At 42.0% G+C, this 18,041-nt stretch overlaps 1 protein-coding gene across 5 annotated transcripts in view; it reads right to left on the bottom strand.

The window, feature by feature from the left end:
* The window catches only part of GREB1L (GREB1 like retinoic acid receptor coactivator), a 132,747-nt gene extending 127,182 nt beyond the window's left edge, over positions 1 to 5,565 (bottom strand). For 4 of the 5 annotated variants that reach the window (XM_071418116.1, XM_071418157.1, XM_071418148.1 and 1 more), the window contains exon 1: positions 5,279 to 5,565. The gene's annotated coding sequence lies outside the window, so the exon portion shown is untranslated. The remainder of the gene's footprint in view (positions 1 to 5,278) is intronic. The other variant, XM_071418138.1, reaches the window with a different exon arrangement.
* Positions 5,566 to 18,041: the final 12,476 nt, after the last annotated feature.

Here is an 18,041-nt window from a genome sequence, read left to right as displayed (position 1 = left end):
AAGTAACAGTATCTTAGGTCTGCCCACACTGTTTTCTGTGCACAGCTCCAGCAGTTTGAAAAACTACCTCAAAATAACCTCTCTAAAACCTTACATGACCAATATTAATCAATCATATCTTGTCATACTGACTCAGGCTGCTCCCTACCTTCTTACTCTTCTGGTGATTTTATGTCACAACATATAGTTCTTCCTATCTTTTATATTTCATATAAATATTTTTAAAAAATTAAATCCAAATCAATCAAAACACTTGACAGTACATGATGCAAGATTTCAGGTCAGGTCCATGGAGGTTTTTTACTAAACATCTGAGGTGCCATGGAACTTAAAATGCTAACTCAATGAGAATAACATTAAATACACTTCAAGGAAAGTAGTAATTTACACAATTCTCTATGGTCTCTCATGTCCCAAAAGGATTTCACGGAAATTGTGATATTATTGTGTAACAGAATAAGACAACAGAAACCAGCTCACCAGGATTCAGCAGTCATCCAAACCAAAACTAATTACATTTTAGAATCACAGAAACATAGAGAGATTTGGGTCAAAAAAGACCTATATGATTACTGAGTCCAAGTATCAACCCAGTGCTGCCAAGTTCGCCACTAAATCATGTCTCTAAATGCCATGACTACACTTCTTATAAACATCTCCAAGGCTGGTGATTCAGCAGCTTCCCTGGGAAAGATGTTGCAATGCTGGACAAACCTTTCCAGGCAGAAATTTTTCCCAATATCCAATCTAAACCTCCCCTGGTGGAAGTTGAAGCCATTTCCTCTTGTCCTATCCCTTGTTACCTGGCAGATGAGATCAAAACCCATCCAGCAAGGTAGTCCCCTCTGAGCCTCTTTTTCTCCAGGCTAAGCAATCCTGCCTCCCTCAGCTGCTCCTCATAGGACTTTCAGAACCATCATCAGCTCTGGTGCCCTTCTCTGGACCCTTCCTGAATTGAGTGGCCCAAAACAGAACACAGGATTAAAGGTGCAGCCTCATCCAGTGATGAATACAGAGAAACAATCACTGCCCTGGTCCTGCTGGCCACAGTATGACACAAGCCAGGATACCACTGGCCTTCTTGGCCACCTGGGCACACTCTGGCTCATGTTCAGCCGGCTGTCAGCCATTACCCCTGAGTCCTTTTCCACCGGGTACATTTCCAGCCACTCTTCCCAAGGCTGTGCTGTTGCACGGGGTTATCATGACCCAAGAGCAGGACTTGGCACTTTACCTCGTTAAACCTCATACAATTGGCCTTGGCCCATCAATCCAGCCTATAATTTCTGTAAGAGCTCCATACTTCTGTTTGATACTTCCAAGCCAAGAACAACAGTGTCCAAAATTTGGCTGTCCTCATTGTGAATAAACACTGCTCCAAATTTCTGTCATCTACATTCCTACAACAGATATCCTGTGTTTTTTACTTCCAGATTATAAAAACATTAATGATTCTATTTAATTATGAAGAGCCTAATGCTACTGGATAGTTCACCAATATATGCACCTTCAAAGAATGGCTCCTTGATTTCGGATCATCTTCACTAGCTTGCTCAGAGTTGCAGATAAGCTTTTGCAATGACTCACTGAAGCTTTATTCACTAGGTCTCTCCTTATTATGTGAGGATATCTTCAGAGTTCTTAGAAACAAGATGTTTTTGGGTTATACAAGAAATAAAATTGGTCCATGAATGTATCTCCACACAGAATACAACATGAAATGAAATGATCAGGTCTGGATTTTTTAAAAAATAAAACCCAAAACTACATTCAGCAAAAGCATTTTGAACATATATTCTTACAAGAAATACTTTTCTTAGCATGTTAAGGAAAGTAATGACAAGACAGGATTTGAGGAAAGTTAACAATTCTGAAAAAAAACCCCACATTAATTGTAAAAGTTTAGTGTTGTTTTATGACTGCTGCTGTAATCTGTTTCAGGATTTTAGAGATCTCTTAATTGCTTACTATATCTAATGAACTCCAGTTCACAGGACTAATTCTGTAAAAGACATGATTGTCAGAATGTCAAGGCTTATTACTTCTTCATTTGTTGGTTTTCCCAACAGTTCTCTTGCTCGCAATTATGTTATAGAAACAAAAGAAAATGCATCTTTTGCATTACATGCAAGAAGAAATGATTATGCGAGAACAGGCAAAGAACATACATCTCAAAGAGGCTGTTCTTCCAAGGTGTAAAGTATCTGAAATGTTTTTTTACATTATTGATTTCAGAATCCTTTTTTGGCAAGAGTCAAGACGTGATGCCCTAATATCATGTCCAAGCTCCATGTTTTGTTAATTATGTCCTACCTAGCTAAATGCCCCCCATAGTTTCAATTAGACATGGTATTCTTCCTCACTTCCCGTCTTGATTATTGTGCACTGTTGCTAAGCGCTAGTTAACAGTTGCCACATTTACCCAAAGTTGGCTGCATTTCAGTGGTCATTCAAAGAATTAAATACAAAACATATGGTACAGAACCGTACAAAGCAAAGAGAGCACTTTTAAAAACCATATGCTTAATATAAAAGGTACTACAAAACTGGTTACACCACTGAAAGTAAAATCCTTACAGTCCTATGCCCACTCCAAATTTCCTAGAAGCACTGAAAATTGGAGAGAAAAGCATTCAATCTTTTTTTTTTTTTAGCTTTCACTAAAAGGTTTCCTGGAGTATATTTTTGACATTATACTGAGTCTAATTTTACACTGAATAAACAGCCCAGCATTCATAGTGTGACTGGCTCCAAGGTACAGACATTTTTCCTTAAAAAATAGCTTAATTCTCTATATCCCATAGTAACTAATTAGAGTCTCCTAAATTGGACTCCAGATTTTCTTTACATTGTATCTGCAAAATACTTGGGACATGACTTGTTGAACTGCCAAATACCAATGCCAGTAGCCATGTGTTTCAGAAGACCTTGAACCAAATGTGCTTTTTTTGAATTCTAGACAAACTTTTCACACAGTCAGATCACCCCTCCTTTCATCTGTGATGTCCTCATGCCATCTTAAGAAACTTCACGTAATTTAATTATCCCAGTAAAAGCTCAGTGATCAGCTCACCTATTACTACGTATTTCCTTTAGTAATACATCCTGGACTTAAAAACTGCCTTGCCAAAAAATCCTCACTATTTATGATTGCTACATTATCTACAGCCAAACCCAACCAATAAAAATTCCTGGTATGTACAGATTGTTTTTTACAGCTAATTTTTTTTTTCCTGTTGAACACCTTAGAAAAAAATTGTTTTGCACAAGCACTACTAACAGTAAGCAGAAAGAAACACTGTACTTTTTATCTGTATTTACAGATGTTGAACTAAAACTTCAGTGCTCAGAACCCAATCATTTAAACAGGTAGGCACATATTGAGCATTATTCATTGACTTTCTGGAGCCTTTTGCTGGGAATACTTGAGAAATACATGAGAAAAATAAGCATATGCACAAAATCCACCAATGTTAAAAATGACAAATAACTAAATATTTCTCAACAGCTCTGAGAATACTCACACAATCCCTATTCCTTTGCAAAGAGGTATTTAACAAGCTAATCCTCCAGCTTCATAAGTGCTTTTGTTGTACTCACAAGCAAATTCAACAGGATAATGTTTAAAATCTGTAAAGATTTTTTTAATACACTAGCACATATGTAATAAGTTTTTAAATCAACATAAGACCCATCCTTGTTTCTCTTTAGAGGGCATATCTCTTCATAAAAACCAAACTTAGGTGTGCCTTACAGTATTTAAAAATGCTGAAAGCTTTACCTGTCTCAGAAGCAACATATATAACTGTACCTGGAACTGAACTATGCACCTATTTGCTTCACCTCTCAAACAAGAGTAACAATTGTAAAAATATATTAAATAAAATAAAATATATTAAATAAAATAAAGTAATTTCTAGTCAGGCAATGAAACACAACATTTTCTTCTCAGCAGCCTTTTTTTTATTTCCATCTTTTAGAAAGCTCTCTGTAACAAGGTATCAATGAAGTATGAAGAATATGAAGTATTATTTCAATAATACTGAAAGTATCATTCAGTGGAAAAGAATGAAGAGGCACCAATTCAAAGAAAGGCAAATGGAATAATGTAAAAAAAGGTCCTATCGTGAGAGGATTCAAAGCAAACATGCTGACAAGTAGCAGACATGGGAAATATTTTTCCACGGGGTAACTGAAAGAGTCTCCCGCACTTCAAACACATCTAACCATTGATAATTCCTAAATTTCAGAATACGGATAAATATTTGCAGGCTTGGGGCCTAAACAAACAGCAACGCTTGGCCCACCCGCTGAGCTGGCTGAAATCCTATGGTGTACACAAAGTTTTCATCTTTCGGAGGTTTCGGGGAGCGCCGGGAGAGAAGGGCCGGACCCGGCGGTACCTAAAGGCCCCTGGATACATCTGTCAGATGCCGCGGGGAGCCGCCGCCGCCTTCATCCCAGCCGCTTTTCCCCCGTTCTACCCGTACTTCCCAACAGCAAAGGAGCCGTGTCGTTCAGCTGCCCCCGCGGTGGAAGCATCACGGACGGGCCGCCGGTGGCACGGGCCGCCACCGCGCGTCGGGGCCGCCGCGTCTCCCGGGAACACAGCCGTGCCCCCGCCACAGCGACAGCCCCTCACCCCGCGATGGGGGCCAGCGCCCTATCCTCCCCTCCCTCCTCAAACCCGGCCTGCACATGTCCAGAAGCGCCCCCAAACCCGCCCGTCCCGCGGGCCACCCACGGCCGGCGCTCCCCGCCCCGGGCGCACCTCCCGCGGCCGCGGAGGGCGAGGCGGCCGAGCCCCCTCTGCCGGCGGCCGCCCGCCTGGCAGCGCGGGGCGGGGGCGCACTGCCCGCTCCCCGGCCGAGCCACCTGCACCCCCCGCGCCCGCCGCGTCCCGAGGCTCGGCTGCTCGCCGCCCGCCCGGCCACAGCGGCTGCTGTGCTCCCGCAGCCCCCCGGCCGAGCTGCTCCCACCCCCGCCCGGCCCCATCCGCTCGGGTTATTCCCCCCGCCCCGATGCAAGACGCCGGTAACAAAGGGCTGGAGCCCACCCAGGGGCGGGCGCCCGTAGCCCGCGGGTGACACGGGTGCTGCCGCCGCGCCGCTGGCAGCCCGCAGCCCGCCGCCGCCGCCCCCGAGGCTGCGCTCCGCGGGGTGACAGCGCCGAGCGCGACTCCGCCAGCGGAGATGCCGCCGCCGCCCCATCCCGCTACCTTTGTGCCCTCCCAGAAACCGGCGAGAAAGCGAAGCAAAGCCCCGTGCCGCTCCCTTACCTTGCTGGGCAGAGAGAGAAAAAGTTGAAGCACTCTCCTTCTACACCTCCCTCACTTTTTTATTTAAATTTAAATGTTTGAAATTTTGGGGGTTTGGTTTTGGCTTTTTAATTTCCCCCTCCCTCCCCTCACGCCTGAGAGCACTGCGCTCAGGCAGTCCCTCCCGGAGCCCTCGGTGCTACCGTCTCTCTCTCTCTCTGTCTCTGTCTCTCTCTCCCTCTCTCTCTCTCTCTCTCTCTCTCTCTCTCTCTCTCCCTCCCTCCGGGTCTCGGTCTCTCTCTCTCGCTCTCTCTCTCGGCGAGAGGAGGGGAGGGGAGGCGAGGGGAGGAGAATGGGGCGGACCCGCAGGTGCCGCCCCTCCTGCTCTGTCAGCGAGAGGAGAGGGGTCGGGGGGCGCCAGGCGCGGGGAGCGAGCGGTGCCCGCGGGAGTACCGCGCTCAGGTGCGGAGGTGTCCGGCGGCAGCGTCCCCGGCCGTGCCCCAGGGCGGCGGGGCTGGGAAGGGGATGCCAGCGGCGTGTCAGGGACCGAGGGGGTGGAACGGGAGCTAGTGTGGACATGAGGGGAGGAGGCAGGTGAAGCTCGGGACGTAGCGGCAGAGACTCGGTGAGGACGGAGCGAACTGGGCTGCTTCCAGTCTGTGAGGAAAGGGGCAAGAGGAGAGCAGCCAAGCTAGGAATGTCAAAACCATATCGGATATTCAGCGTGGCTCGGTGGCCGGTAGAGAGGAAGATGGCACTGGGAGTGCCATCTGCCCTGTGAGAGACGGCCTTGCACTGCACGCTGGTCAGAGCTGTGGGAGAGCTGAAATTTCGGCGGGAGGTTGTGTGTGGGTTCAGTTAGCAATGGAGCTGGTCCAGGGGTGCTGAAGTAGAAGCTGAAGGGATTTAGCATGCTAGGAGGTTGCTGGAGGCAAAGAGGAGAAGGGCACTCTGCCTGTATTTGTGTCTGATATTAAATGGAACTGATACTGTGTCTGACATTTAATTGAGGTGGGTAAAGATGAGGGGGTCTGATTGTGTTGAAGAGATTGGAAACAGAAGGATCTGGAACATTTAATTAGATCTGTAAACTGTGTCCAAGTGGGTGGGAAAGAAGCGGGTTTGGATTCTTTGTGTGTACAAAGATGAAGGTCAGACATAGCAGGAGCTTGGAAAAGAGACTAGAAACATAGCCCGGTGCTCTGAGGGTAAATATTTATTGAACTGGGGGAAAATTATTTTGCAGTTCCTTCCTTCTGCCTTGGATTGATTAAGTGTACGAACCATGTCCCTTTTTGCTTTTTGCAGGACATATTTCTTGAGAGCCTTTCAAAAAGTCTTTTTCATCTCTTGGGACCATAAGGCTCAATCCCATGCTATGATAAAAGTGTTTTATCTTTCTGCTTCAACACCTGAGAAAAAAATGTACAGTGACAAAAAAGTGGTAGTGTTTGTTCATTTTCTTTGACAAGAACCTGCTGCAGTGTGACATAGAGAAAAAGAAGTCCAGTACTTTTCTCACATCCTTTTCTTTTGTACTTGCTGGTTAAAACATTAAGTTCCAGCATCCTTCCCATCAAAAAGTGGGAGGGAAAAAACTGTCCATACCCATTGGAGAAAGTAGAGGTGGCACAGCAACAGTGTGGCACTGCAAAAATGCTGCTTGGTCCAGAAATGAGAACTGTGGCAGGAGAATAAATGAAAGGAAGTTCTGGAACTCATGGCTATAGCCAAGGCAGAAAAAGGCTAGATTCATTTAATGTTCAAAACCAAGGCAACTCCCAAATAAAGCTTTGCAACTGGGTTGTTCACTGACTACTTTGATTCTGATTTCATGCAAATTTTATGTGAATAGCAGTATCAGTTGTCTTTGAGACAACTATTCATATGCTTGAATTGCTTAGAACTGGACTTCTGCCATGGATTACCTGAAGACATGCTACCTCCATTAGCCTAAACATCTTGGTATCTCTGCATTTATAAAGTTGCTAATAATATGACCCTTAACAACAGGTAGCTAAAAATTTAGTTGAATCAGATTTTAAGAGAGTTTACCAAAGCAGGTCAGGCTTCAGGATCACACTTTTGTCACTTTGCCAGTTCTAAGTGGTACATTTTTATGCTGTGTATGTCAACTCTGCTATTGATATTACACAGGAATATAATGGAATTAACACTGACATTACTTTGTGAGAGATTTGAAAGCATATCAAGGTGCCTGTATAATACTGTGCTATAGCTTGTGATAACTCTAACTCAGGTTACTTAATTATATCTAAATTGATCCTAGTATTTGCAGTCTAGATTCCCTTGAAATTTGTGTTTGAATTTAGTTAGAGATATATACTGAATGAGTGAGAATTATTCTGGTAGCTTTAATGCAGTAACTCTTTTCCTATTTGGACTTATTTTTGTTTTGCTTTTTTGAAGAGACATTAATTATATGTTTTCTTCTAACTTCGTATTTTGACTATCAACATTTACAGCTTGTAGGGTGGTTTCATCTGTACCATCTGTGGGCCATATTGCACATCAGATGGCAGGATAAAATCTGCAAAGAGAATGTTTTGGGACATAAAAGTCTTTCAGGGTTTCAAGCCATGATATTCACAACACAAATGTGCAGAGCCACTCATGTATCTGAAACAGAAGAAGCAGAATGCCAAAGCAGCTGCTGGAGTGAAATAAAGGAGAGACCACACAGTTGGAGGAACATGATGACATCAAGAACAAAAGGACATTTGAGGGAAAAGAAAGCACAACTTCAAGCAGTGAGAAATTGAAGTCAATCATTCAGAATTATTGACAGCAGATATGCAGTCACACAGCAATTAGAGACTCACTTTGGGAATCAAGGTCAATTAATACTGATGTAAAGAGGCAGCATCAAAAAAAGCACCTTGTCTAACAAACAGCATTTTCTGATTGCTGACTAGGCAACATTGAAGAAAATTGTCACAGGCTGGGATATGGTCATTTTCATACTCACAAGGCAAGATACCTTTATTCTGTTGTAAAGGACTACTGTATAAGAACACTGTGTGATGCTACACTTTGTGCAAAGATTGACTGACGGGCCGCTGCCCAGTGGAACTACAGAAGTTGATAGGTATCATTCTGACCTGAGCCTTTGTTGTGTATTGCATTTAACTCTGCATATAAGTGAAAGTCTCTTCACTTTCTTCATATTCGCTGGGTTTGAGAGCAATAGGAATAAGGTCCTTTATGATATAGCGCTCTGGAAGTCCATTTCCTTCTTCCAAGCCATAAAGGCAAAGTTCCAACAGATTTCAACCTTTTTTCTCAATCCTACAAGCAAAGGTTTTAAGTTCATCTTAGATCATTCTCTGAACTGCAGCTTGTGTTTATTGTTGTCATGCCTATTACATTTAAATATTCACTGATAATCTGATGTATCCAGCCTCAGGAATTAGGTTTCAAAAAACACAAAGAAATAAACAAATAGTCACGCAAGAGAACTCTCTGCTTTAATTTCTTATTATTTGCAAACTATTGATTTCATACATACTAAATCCAGTAATTTCTATCTTGTTTTAGTATCAATGTTTTAGTTGATCCAGCCTACGAAACCTTTGGTATTAAATTTTGCCTGAATGAAGTGTTGGAATTCCACAGACCTGGTATTGTCATGGTTAAAATCTGATTACAGACTTTGCTTTGACTTCTTTTTTGGGGCTAAAGCAAATCCCACCAACCTGATGGGTAATTCTGGTTTGAACCTTCTAAATAACTTCTATCCTCCTATATGAAGCACCAATGACCTTTTAAGGTTCATTATACTTTACCCCTTTATTATTTTGATCTTTCCCTAGTTGTAATATTGTAATTAGGATTAGGACCAATACAGTTTGGTCTGTTTAACATCAAGGCATCTATGAAATGAGCTATTGCCCCAAAAACGTTTAATCTACATGGGTGAAATAGGTGGACAGGATGAAACAGAAAGCATGAGACAGAGATGGGGTATGAAAGTACATAAAATTAGTGTCTTTAATGCAGACAGTCTGAGGGCAGAGGTAAACTGAATTCAGATCTGATGCTCAGACACTAATTCCAATTCCAAGTCATCATATCTAGACTTCCTTATCACTATTATTTCATGGTAATGTTTTTAAAATCCATATTTTGGCATTTGTGTTTTTAGCATGAATATTTAGCACACCTCCTACCAAAAAAATTGATAGTGCACAGCAAGATAGAGGAGACAAGAGTGTTTCTTACAACTAGTAAGGACATATTTGCTTTATATTTCCATTACTCACTCCATAGAAATTGAGCAACTCATCATCAGGCTTTTCTGGAAATTCAGCAGTAGTACACAGTCAGTGATAGGCATATACTTTCTATTCCATTTTGATAGGATATAAGGTCATTTAGAATGACCACTCTTAATGAGATAATCACAGAAAGAAAAGGATGGTTGTAGCAAAGTCGTGAAGTTAATCACTTAGATCTCAGTCACACCGACTCTAGAAACTACAACAGAGTCTCCATTTTTTAGAAACTTCTATAAAATATTTAGTAGTGTCAGCTCTGGTTTACCAATTGGCAACTGTACAGCATCCATCATGAAAGTCATGGCAGGATTCCATTTCCTTTGCTAGGAACCCTGTCCTTAACAGCAGCCTGGATGCCAGCTAAAGGGAAAATGAACTACATGAGAGGCACATGAACTACATGAACTACATGAGCACACATGAGACAGTGTGTCTCTTCATAATTTTCTAAATATGTCTGTTTCAGATAAGGCAGTGAAAAAGGACCACCCCTTTTTGGTGCTACCACACATACTGCAAAAAAGTATGTTCTCAGTTATGGAAAACTCTAAGTAAGTGAGAACTTGTCAAAGCTGACTGTCTACATAGTTTTTATGTTTTCTTTTTTTTAATACAAATTTTGATGTCATATTTCACTTTCAGAATTCACTGATCATTCAGTGAATCATTTTTATTAGCTATTGATCAAGGAATCATTTTTGTTACCTAATCTGTGCATTACTTTAGAATATAGCTGAGTAAAATTAATCACATTGTGAATTCAGGTTTTTGATCAAGCCTGGTTTTTATACACCATGTGATTAGCACAATCCATTTTTACCTCTTTCAGTGAGAAGATACAGACAGATTTTTTTACTATACAACAAAATGTTATCAATACCACCATCGTTTTTAAAGGGAAATTAAAAGCATGGTGGCTGCTTGAAATTATTCAAGAAGTGTTTTCTGATTGTTAGTTGGATTTGTTCACTTTAACTACATTATAAAGAATTTCTGTGTATCTTTGAATGCATAGTTAGTATACTCATGAGGCCCATAGGTCAAATATTTGTTTTTTCCCCTGGGACATGTAGATATAGATTAGTCTTTTCTTCATCAGGAAATACTGTTTAAAAAAAAATAATTTTGCCAATGCTACTTAGCTAATTGTATGTAATAAAACGTAACACTACCTATTGTTTAAATGTTTTCAAAGTATGAGACCATATGAAAAGCAATCTCAACAAAATGGAAAAGGTATGCCTAATACAAGGTATGCATAATACTGGCTATTCTATAAAATATCCAGTCTGCTCTGGATTTTTCACCATGGGTTGCTCCTTCAGAGACACTACTGAAACTTAGATCCATTACTTCTAATTGACACATCTCCATTGCCAAGCACATCCACTTGAATCAAATTATTTTATAGCCTAGAGTGAAATAATCCTTTTAAATAGGGCTTACTTAGAGAGGAGGCAGTCTTGCCTAACTTTTAGAGGTATAAAACTTAAGATCTAATCTAGTCAGTGAAAATGACTTGGCAGTTTCATCTCATTCTTAAATGAACACCTTCAAAAGGCAATCCCTTTTCTCGTATTCTCATTGACTTTTGAGCAAGTCTAGAGACCTCGGTTAGTCTATGCACCTACACATCACCAATGGTGGGGAATGCAGACTGTGTCCTTGGGATCACCTGATCATTTACCACAGGGATATAAGAAATTTCTCCCTGTTGTTCACCATTTGACTTGCACAACAGAACCACTCACAGGCTGGCTGTGAGTCCCCTGGCTAATTAGTCATACACAGCAAAAAGATAAGTTGTATTTTCATATCAGCATTTACATTTAGAGCTTACAGAGGTGGGGGGGTTTTCATGGCACTGACATAGTTTGAGGAGTAAAGCTCAATAGTTTTTTAAATTTCAAATTTGCAAAGTTTCTTGTAGTTGTGATCACTAAGTGAAGTGAGTCTCATAAAAGTTGGTAAAGAATCATAGATTAATAGTTTGGGTTGGAAGGAACATAAAAGATCATCTAGTTCCAACACCCTGCCATTGGCAGGGACAACTTCCACTAGACCAGGCTGCTCAGAGCTCCATTTAATTTGCCTCGTTAGTGTTGGCTTACATTTGTTGGGATATTTATTCTGAATCCAGCTGGGAAATGGCAATTAGTTCCTTTGCTACTTTATTTTTGCTGCCCTTTTCTTAAACAGATATTTGCACTGCATAAGATGTGCTGCTTATGAACTACAAGTATGTTAACAATAGCAGAGAAAATGGCCCTGAATCCATACTGGAGTCAAAACATGGAAATTGGTAATTTTAGAGGTGAAAAACAGTCATCTCACAATTAAAGCACCCATGTCTTTAGTGGAATGTCACCCATGGCCTAAGTATAATATTTGTAGTGCAAGGAATTTTTAGTGTTTTGCACTACCTATGTAGGTTTATCTATCTAGGGTATCAAATTTTTATTTTGGTTTGTGAGTTTGTTTTGGTTTTGCCGGAAAGTCACAGATGTGTTTGAGCTTTTGAGGTTCTTACAAATGGAAAATACTTTTAAGGTGAGGTAGATAAGACTTCACAAGCCCTAACTATTCATGGGTTTGTCACTGTTCCCTTTACAGAGAAAAAATTCCTACTTAAAGCAGCCTATGGTAATGTTACTGGGTTTGTGTAGCTGCCAGAAGTAACAGCAATTCACTCTTCTCCCTGTTTTCCTATTGGCTCCATACACATCATGGTAGACCAAACTCCCTTCCCACTAAGGGAACTCAGTCCAGCATATCTTAACTGGCTCCAGTGCTGTCTTAGTCTTGTGGAGGCAAACATCTAAGCCTACACAGATATCGACTCCATATTTATAAAATCTCCATCTTCTCCAGAAAAAATTACAGAGATATATGAATGCAGAAAGAGCTTGGCTCAAGAAGGACAGAAAGAAAAATGGGTGTGTGCCATGGGGTGTGACCTGCCAGCAGCTGGGTTTTCCACAGTGAAGGTTTCCCACAGAGCTTCAGAAACATGTCAGATGCCTACCATCCCTCTCTTGGGCAGCTTCCAGGGTCTTGGCGTTGAGGTGTCTCAACCTGCACTCTGCAGGTGTGCAGACACAGAATACTTTAGTTACTCATCTCCCAGCTGTTTCTCCTGTTTCTCCAACAAAAGAGAAAAAGAAAACAAACCAAGTTAAATACCTAAAAACAAGTATCTATATGCCTAAAAATCTCATTGCAAAAATAAATTTGTATGTGAGTTATAATGTATTAATTATAAATACTTTTGCCAAACTATCCATCTTCTGTTTCTTTCTCCGTGTGTAACTTACATGGGAGATTAATTTAGGCTAATGTCTCACAAAACTACTGGGTTTAATACTGAGTTAGATTCATCTGTGTCTCAGGAAAACCAGCTGTTTCATCAAATTAGTGTAATTTTCTGTCTTTTACTGTATTATCATCTCTCAAGCACATGGTACTAAAAAATGCACAATGAGTTTGTTACCTTTGCTAACAACTTGCTGTAGAGCTTTTGGATTTCTGTGGGTCTTCTTGTGACATCAGTGAAAGAGAATTGGTGGAGAGTCCCTGCTAGTGTTTTGAAAGCAATCTGGGATATGTGGGTTGGCCAGCAGGGAAGGCTGCTGCACTAACTCCCTGCATTGCTTTGCCCTGGAGTCCACAACAGCCAATCTGTGGTCCCCAGTCCCAGCTCAGACACGGCTGGATCCTCATGACTGCAATGTGTAGTTTCAGGTCATGTTTTATTTCCATATTGCTTTTTTTAACCAGTTTCTTGGTACCCCCTGACAGTGAAACAGACAGGATTGTGATTGCTGTCCCCAGGGAAGGAAACCTGACTGCTTGCTCTGCTGGTTAGAAACAGTTCCAGAAAAAGCTGCTGTCCAGTCAGCCAAAAAGAGCAAGAAAATCCTGAGGGCTACAAAACATGAACTTATTAATGCTGTGGGTTAATCTCTATTCATTTCCCTTATTATATGTTTATTGTGTAGAATGGCCCGTGTTCCAATAGCTCCAGAGAAAGGGCAGATCCAGGTTACGCAAAACAAATTCCTCTGGCTTTTCCAGTTTATTTAAAAAGAGGTTTTGTTCATCTGAATTAACAAAAAGTCATTTAAGCCTCTTAGTATGTTCACTCATGATGTTTAGCACTCCATGAATTTATATGGTATTCCTGCCTTCCTTTGCTTTTTGGTTGGTTAGTTGATTGGGCTTTTGTTTTTGTCTTGTTTGGTTTTGGGTTTTGTTTGTTTGTTTGTTCTATTTTCCCTAGCCTGTGAGGAAGGTTTTTCCTCATAAGTAAGTTCAGTTTTACAAAATGTTTTGTAGTTGAAATTCCAAAGATTTTCTTGGGTTTTGACACCCCCGAATTAAAATAAGGCATGCTGTTGTCTCTCTCAGCAGGAACCTCCTCAAGAGACTGCCTGAGAATAACACTTTTCCTAAAGTACCAAATGAATTGTATGATGCCTTACAGATATTGGCTCCAGCTGTGGTGGCAGCTTTTAGTGTTGCCAGAGACTACTCTTGGTGCTTGGGTCTGTCTACATCTGCTGTAATCATCAGCACCAGGAACGTGAACATTGTGCAAACATAAAATCACAAGACTTTGAACTTTTCAATTCCAAATAAAGCTGAGGGTAGGAGAAAAAGCACATCAATTGTGAGGTGAAGAGCCAAGGAAGAAGTCCAGTGCTGTCAGCAAGTCAGAGCTGAAAACAGATAGATATTGGGAACAGTTTATGAAATCTTTCAAGAGATGCAACTAAGGAGGGAACTAGAAATCACTAAAACTGGCCTGAGAAGATGGACATGAAATGGAGGCAGGTAAGCACAATGCTTATTAAAGTCCAAAACAGAAGCTGCTCTGACTTCATCAAACACTTTGGTCAACTACCTGGTTGTTTAAATGCCCTCTGACTGGGAGAACAACATGGCTACTCAAATCTTATCTGGTTTCACTGAGATGAGTTGCGGAGCAACCAGTAAGACCAAGAGCAAGCTGAAGAATGTAAATGCCACCTCCCTGCGTTTGTCCTTCATCTCATCACCATCAAGCATAGTGCCTTCCCTGTAAACACCCGTTGACACTTACTTGCCTATCAGGGAACAAGAATGGAAATTCCATCACAGCATTGGGGGGGGGAAAGTCCTTTCAAGCACTGGTTGCCTGGAGGTACTGAGGAATCTCATACCTTGGCATATTTACAACTGACTGGAAAAGACACAGAGTAGCATGTGTTAAATCGGCCCTGTCCTGAGCAGGGGGTCGGAGCAGGTGCTCTCCAGTTGTCCCTTTTTTCATCATCAGTAAGCAACTGCAGAGTGACTCAGTAAAAAAGAAAGGACACTTTTAGGCACTTTCAGCCTCCTAGTTGCATACACTGTGCTGCTGTCACTAAAATGAAAAGAAATAACACAGTGGTGAAGTGTTAAGGTGCAGACAACTTGCAAATACATAAATGCTCACACGGGGACACAAGCAAGTGTTGACATTGGCTGCTCTGCACAAAAACAGTCCAAGAGCAAAATATAAGGGCAGAGGAAAGGGTGCTTGAGGTTGAGGAAACCCTTGCAAAAAGAATGGAGATTTGAAATGCTGGGTTGATGGTTTTACTAAATTATCTTAGTGGTCTTTCCCAACCTTAATGATTCCATGATTCTGTGATTTAATTTGCTATTTTCAGAAGTCCAGTAAAAGAAATAGTCTTACATTTATCCTCAGAAGTGCATAAGGTTTTCATGTTTCACACAACTATCCTATGGGACATAATTTTTTCCCAGTCACAGGTAGAAGCTAGAAAGCTTGACCTCAAAGGTATTTACTTCCATCTAGGAGAAAAATTCAGTTGTATTGAATGGTTTCAGTTCCAGGAAAGTTATACTTGATAACAATCAGAAATCAATTCTTCAGGTATAAAAAGCTTTGCTTTCACCAATGTCAGCATTCTGCTTGCTGCATTACACCATTTTCTTGTCTATAAGAGAAGTCCCTGGACCATTAGGAGCTCCTTAATGTGTGCTTTGGGTCTAACATAGCAAAATCACACTGACCTCTCCCCCCACTAATGTGACAGCATCCTCCCAGACCCAAACATAGGAGAACTAGACCAAATATTTCCACATAATGGCAAGATTACTAGAAAATCTCAAAATCTTCCTTAGCCCAACTCAAGAATTCACTTGCCTGTACATCTAAAAATTTCCTTATCCCTCTAGGTCCTCTTTCAGGGGGAGTTTCTGTTCAGTTCCTGTGTCCCTCTTTCGTGAGTCTTTTCCAGAGGCATTGCTTCAAAGCGTAGTTTCCCATTTTAATTTTATGACCTTCATTCTCTGTTCTTAGACTCTTAGACTCTTAGTTCTTATAGACTCATGTTTACCTGTAATAGGGTAGCATATTATATGCTTGCTTTTTGTTTACCATATGATTACATCAGTGGCCTATTTTTGTTTCTGTTCCTCTGGTCTGTTGCCATAGGGTGAGTTTATGGGGGTTTTTTTTCTGTACCACAGATCAAAATGGAAAATAGCCAGGAGACAGTCTAGGTGGAGCTTCACTAGTTAATACCCCTGAACAATGAATGATACTGCACAATGATTGTTTAACATTAAGATAGAGTTAACTGGATTGTGAGCTATTATACTGATATACTATAACCTCTCCATCAAAGAGCTGCACAAAACTAAAGCCTTATGCATCTAGCAGCTTTATATGAAAATGTCTTACTCTTCTGAGAAAGGTACCAGATTATCTCAGCAAAATCTGTTTTTTTGCAAATCCATGCTACTTAGTATAAATAATATACTTTCTTTTATCTTGGTATTTACTAACATAGTCATTTTGGGCAGCACACATTTCAGGCTGTGGACTTCCATCAGGCCCAGAGCAAGAAGAATCCAGGCAATGTCAGGGCTGGACAGAATTTCACTGCCTGAATTGCCTGGGTTGTTCTGTGTACCTTTCAAATACTGTTTCATTGTGAACTTTTTTTTTTTTTGACTCTGTGGAGATCCCCTGGATTTCCAGGTCTTCTGAAAGTGAGTTTTAATGACTAGCTTCTGCCAGCTTGTAGGAAGTTCTGGGGTGCTGACACAGTTTCTGATGTTAGAATGCCTGGTATCAGTGGCTGTTGTTCTGAGCATTTTGACATATCCACTCTTCCTCCACAGCAGTGACTCCACTTGCTTTTACTCCCAGATGCAGAACTGAGGTAGTCATTGAAATTCCCAAAACAGGCCAATTGCAAATCTTTGTTTGGTTTATATTGTGCATAGGCAAAAATCCCGGGCAAACTTGAGTCAAAACTGAGGCAGAGTCTTAACAAATCCCTTTGAAGTGTTTCCTACTGGAGCACTGTTATGTTGCTTGAAGCTTCACCCCTCCCTATGTCACTGCTACCTACCACTTATATACTGTCCCCATATAACAATTAATACTATTAAATATTATATTAAATACTATATTAAAATCCCTTTGTTACCATCATTTAGAGAAACCTTCTTCTGAAATGTTTATTATCTGTATTTATGCTGCTCTTCATCTCTGCGGTGTCCTTGCCCTTCTGTGGTGCTACATGGCAGCCGCCTCTCCTGGCTGCCTGCCGCCTGTCACTCTGTCCGTCCGTGGAAATCGCGACAAACCCTCCAGCACCGGCACTGCCTCGGTGTGGGAGACACATGAGAACGTTCTTCAGTACCCTCGGGAGCCGGGGGATGGATGCATCGGCGGTGGCCCGGGCTCCCGGGGGAAAAAGGGACAGGGCCACCGGGGTTCGCTGTCGTACGCAAGTAGTGCCGCGGACGTCATCCTCCCACGGAACCTTCCCTCTGCGCCTAAACCAATTTTTAAAATCACCTTTTTATTTTCCATTCCTTTCTTTCTTTCTTTTTTTTTTTTTTTAATACTATATATATATAGATATAATTTTCACAGCTTCCCAGCCTCTCGAGCAAGCCAGTCCCCTCAGGGTGCGGGGCCGGGCCCGCGCTGCCGCAGCGCCGCCCAGCGGCCCAGAGAGCGCGGGGAGCCGGGCCGGGCCCGCCGCCGCCCGGCGCTGCCTGCCCGGGACGGGCGGTGAGGGCTCCGCGGCACACACCGCAGTTAAGTTTCGTTCTCCTGATCAAGCTGGTTGTTCTCTCCTCTCCTTGGGAGCGGGAGGTGCGGGAGCGAGCCGGCCCCTGCCCATGGCTATCCGGGAACAGAGCTCTGCTCCGGGGATGGGATACGTGCTTGATGGGCTGAGCCCTCCCCTTGCCGCCCCAGCTGCCTTCTCCCAGTTTTTACACGTGTGGATTTATCATCTTTCCCTTGAATTATTCCTGTTCCGGGGCAGTATTGTAAAATTTAAGCAGTTCTCCTCTATGACACAGATAAGCAACTATTTTCCTTTCTGTTTGGAAACAGCATTTCTGTTTTTTTCCTTCCCTGTCTGGGCCAGCCCTGGAGACAGTAAACGTCTGTGGGCGATGGTCCACAAGTG

Source organism: Agelaius tricolor, unplaced genomic scaffold, assembly GCF_023055355.1.
Source record: "Agelaius tricolor isolate 1412-34295 unplaced genomic scaffold, bAgeTri1.0.p SCAF_2, whole genome shotgun sequence".
NCBI classification, from domain to species: domain Eukaryota; kingdom Metazoa; phylum Chordata; class Aves; order Passeriformes; family Icteridae; genus Agelaius; species Agelaius tricolor.
The sequence above is the reverse complement of the archived record's forward strand: the minus strand, read 5'-3'. Positions and strand labels throughout refer to the sequence as shown.